General features: G+C 42.6%; 1 non-coding gene across 1 annotated transcript; it reads left to right on the forward strand.

Annotated features, from left to right (window-relative positions):
- Positions 1–3,901: 3,901 nt before the first annotated feature.
- LOC145103562 (small nucleolar RNA R71) lies at positions 3,902–4,008 on the forward strand. Its single transcript, XR_013706646.1, has one exon. It is a non-coding gene; the product is annotated as a small nucleolar RNA R71 (small nucleolar RNA).
- The last annotated feature ends 675 nt before the right edge of the window (positions 4,009–4,683 follow it).

A 4,683-nucleotide genomic window follows, 5' to 3' on the forward strand; every position in this document is an offset into this window, starting at 1 on the left:
AAACATACCACCATTAATTCGAGAAGTTTTGCGATCCTTGACCGCATCCTCCGATAGATATGAAGCCAAACAACATGGAATATTGCAAAAAAATGTCGGGTGTGATAATGCTCCATAAATAGAAGACATCAAGGTTAGAAACCTTGTCATCATCCTTCCTTTGGTTAATAGTGGATGAAATGAGACGATGAATAAGGCGGTGTGTAGGCGATCGAATGTTCCCCTCTTGCGCCAATTTCGGAATATAAACTTTGTTGCCAATCGTGTTCCACCACCCCGTGCTCGTAACTCCATCGGGAAACACCTTGCGGGATTGCTCCAAAAAGGCTCGAAAGATATCTGTTGAGACCAAGGGCTGGTCATAAATTCCCAATCGACAGGCAAGGTCGAGCACAAAACATTGATGAAATTCACCCCCAAGGCAGAAACTGAAACTTGTTGGGTGATAACAATCCACTCCCCCCGTGAAAGATATTGTGGAGAAGAACTCTAGGCCTAGCTCCAAATACACCGGCTCTTGAATTCGAAAGACCCGGCTCCACCCCTCACAAATCATCGTTCTCCTTCGTGGGTAAACTCCTTTAAAAGATAAGGAGCTAACTCCTCTTCATAGCGTACATTTTGCAACCAATCCCAATCTATCCTATTGGGCACGTATATTTCCTTCTTCCTTATGTCGGCTAACTTTTTCTTCCACTTCCACATTGTTGAAGCGGACTCAATTTGTGGGAAATTCAACCAAGGAAAGTCCCCTTGGTGTCCCCCAGAACTTTGCCCCTTGCTGAACATTCTTTCTGCAAAACAAAGATACAAAACCCAGAAACATAGATTATAATTAAAAGACATCATGCACATGTTCCCCGACTCGACTCGTCGAGTCCATGTACGACTCGGCGAGTCGCAAGAACTGCACGAGTCAGTCGGCGGGTCGGTCTAAATTGGACTAGGAAATCTCAAAATTTCTTCCAGGGTTTTGTCTAGACATATGTATATAAGGTATTTAGGCAAGAATAAACATGCAAAACATCATAACTCATGAAAAATCGAAACCCTAGAAATTTAATAATTTTCAAAATCGGTTTTTTCTATGCAATTTCCATCATAGATAGCCTTAGAATCATGCTTTTAACAGAAAAGAGGAAGAAATTTGCTACCTTTTTGTGATGGAACTTGAAAAAAATTGAAGAACAATGAAGAGGAAGATGAATGCTTGAGAGGGAATTGAGAGAGAGGCGCACGGCGAGTGTGTGTAAAAACTGATTCTTTTAGGGTTAAAACCCTAGTTACCAGTTGTAAAAGTAATTTTTTTTATTATTTTTTCTGTGAATAATACCGACTCGTCGAGTCGGGGTCAGACTCGGCGGGTCTGGTCGCGATGCCATTTTTTTTTTGAAATCTATATGTACTCGTCGAGTCATGGGCAGACTCGGCGAGTCTCTTGCAAACAATTCAAAAAAAATTTAAAATTCTTCTCATTTATTAAGAAAAGAAAATTTATTTCACCCCACACTTAGTCCATACGAACTCTCAAGCAGACATGTCCGATGATTTGGAAGATTAAAATTCTAAAAAAAACGAAAAAAATTTCAAACAAAACTCAAAAAGGTAAAAGAAAGCAAACTCTAAACAACGGGTTGCCTCTCGCCAAGCGCTTCTTTTTAAGGAGTCGTTAGCTAGACTCCTTCCCGTCTACGTCTCGTCATCTTCCAGTATTGGGAATGCACGCCTAGTCTCTTGTGGTTTGTACTTCGTTTTGTAAGCGTGAATCTTCTTTTTGTAAGCCTGTTTTGCTTCCTCTCTCTTCTTTTTCATAACATCATTCTCAGCTGCTTCGGCTTCCATTCTCCTCTTTTTCTTCTTCACCCCATTCGTTTTCACCTTCTTTTGCACTTCTTTTCCTTCAAACCGAATTACTTCGTATTTTGTGAAGGTGCGTGCTCTAGGTTTGGTAATGGATGGTTGATAATCTTTCACACTCCTTTCTTTTGCCTTCCCTTCTTTTTCTGTGCTCACCCCATCTTCAAGTGTAATTGCATTAAGACATGCTATATAGGCGTGTTGAACTTCCGTATCCATGTATTCTTTTTCTGTTTGTTCTCCTAAAGAATGAGGAAAAATATCCAAATCCAGACTATACAGAGGACTAGCAACAAACAGATCTAAATCGCCCAAGTTGTTATCAAATTCGACTGGACTCGTTGAGTCCAGTAAAGTGACTCGGCGAGTCTGATCGTATTCCATCATTTCTTGGGTGTTTTCTGAGTCGGCTCCTTCCAGTAGCTTTTCTAACTCCTCCAAGTCCTTGTTAGCATCTCCATCCTCTCCAGAATGTAGCAGAAACTTGCTTGGATCTTCTTTTTGCAAAAGTGCAAGCTCTTTCTGTAGTATCTCATCCTCCAAATGGATAAATGAGATTTCTTCCTTTATTTCCTCTTCTTACTTGGCTTCCGGTACAGCTCTAAACATTGTGGATTCGTCACCTACCCTTAATGTTAGTGTAGACTCACATACATGAATTAAGGCACATGCGGTGTTTAAAAATGATCTCCCCAAAATGATTGGAATTTTGGGGTCTTCTTCCATGTCAACCACCACAAAGTCTACCGGAAATATAAACTTGTCAACTTTAATAAGGAGATCCTCACAAACGCCTTGTGGATGAATTATTGTCTTGTCTGCCAAATGGATCTTCATATTTACCGGTCTTGGCTCCGGAAAATTCAACCTTTTAAAGAAAGAGAAAGGCATCAGATTGATGCTTGCACCCAAGTCGGTCAATGCTTGGGTGACAACTTCATTACCAAACTGGCACGGAATTATAATATTCCCCGGATCGCCTTTCTTTTCGGGTAGCTCACCCAATAGTATCTCCGCGACTTCAGCCAAATCTTTCCTAGCAGCAAAAAGACTTTTTAGCAAGTTGAAGTATTTGGGTGTCTGGAGCACCATTTCCACAAACGGCACATTAACTTGTAGGGCTTTAACATGCTTCATGAAGGTTTTATATGCTTCAACGTTTTCCGCAGGCATGGCTTTAATTGGGTATGGCAAAGGAGGATTATATGGCTTTAAAGGACTGACCGTTTTATCATTCACGCATGGACTCGTCGAGTCCACTAGAGGGACTCAGCGAGTCAGATCGGGTTTTGCTGGAGCCGACTCTTCTGCCCTTTCTGTCTTCCTTTTGGATATTCTCAGTGTATCTGTGAATATTTCTTCCTTGCTGGAGGTCACTGCACTCACATTCTCCATTCTTGGATTGGTTTCGGTATTACTTGGAAGTTGACCCGGTCTTCTTTCGTTCACTTGGTGTGCAAGCTGTCCCAACTGTTTCTCAATATTGAGGATGGATGCCTGCTGATTCCTTAGCATGTTTCTGGTCTCATGTATTGCAGCCTCGTGATCATTGTGTCTCTTTTCGGACGCGGCTATGAATCTAGTGAACATTTCTTCCAAATCAACTTTCTTTTCTACCGGTTCTTCTCTTTGATATAGTCCCCTCTCCTTCTTCTTGTATTTTTCCTCCTTAGCCTTCTTATACTCTTCGTATTGGAGCCATTCCTTCTTAGGTTTTCGCCAATTTTTGTCGTATCGATCGCCACTTGAATAGAAGACTTGAGCTTTCTTATTTCCATTCTCATCCAAATCACAATCCTTTGTTAGATGGGGCCCTCTACAATTTTCACATCCCACCCTCATAGCATGGATTGCCGCGTTCATTACTCCCCGACTTACTTCGTTTCTTGGATTGTCGTATTCTCTAGAGTGCTTAGAGAATTCTTCAATTAGCTCCTTGATTACCGGGGGCGTCTTCTTCGTGAGCGGACCTTGAGAATCGAGTAATTGCTTTGTGGTGACATTGAATCCATCGTAGAAAATGGAGACCTCTTTTTGGCTATTAAGGTCATGATGTGGGCAATTTCTAAGCAAACTCTTGTACCTTTCCCATACTTCATATAGAGATTCTTCGGGCTGTTGCTCGAAGTTGGCAATTGCTTTCTTTAGCTTGGCTATTTTGGAGGGTGGACAAAAGTGATCTATGAACTCCTCTTTCATCTTGGCCCATGTGGTGTCTGATCCGGGAGGAAGTGACTTTAGCCAATCCTTTGCAGCTCCTTTGAACGTGACTGGGAGCATGCAAAGAAGCTGGGTCTCGCGAGGGACATTCGGTACATTGAAGTAGTCGGCCACATCATTCACTTCGTCCAAGTGCTTGTAGGCGTCTTCGTGATCCTTCCCATAAAAAAGGAATCTCCTTGAGTTGAGCGAGAATATGGCCTTTTAGTTCGAAAGTGACGGTTGCGGGAATTGCGGGCTGCACAAGTCCCGGGCCGGTGTCATCGCGGATCCTCTTCTTCCATTCCCCCATGGGGACTTCATCGATGTTAGCCATAGTGATGACTAAATCGTCTTCAAAATCGGAGTCGTGCTCGAATGTGGGTTCTTCTTCTTCCTCGGTCTCGTATTCGATATCTTCTTGAATTGGGTCTTCAATAGTCAAAGAGGCACTGGATGCTCCGGATTTGCTGCTCCTCTTCTTGCTGAAAACGGACTTGATGTTTTTGAGTGGCGAGTTCTTTGAAGAAGCGGATTCTCCAACGGCTTTGCCTTTGCTCTTCCTTAGTGCGGATTTCGGGTCTTCAAGAGGGGGGACCAGAGGTGTATCAGATCCTCAGGTCATGA

Source organism: Lactuca serriola, chromosome 4, assembly GCF_051521515.1.
Source record: "Lactuca serriola cultivar US96UC23 chromosome 4, Lser_US96UC23_V15, whole genome shotgun sequence".
Lineage (NCBI taxonomy): Eukaryota > Viridiplantae > Streptophyta > Magnoliopsida > Asterales > Asteraceae > Lactuca > Lactuca serriola.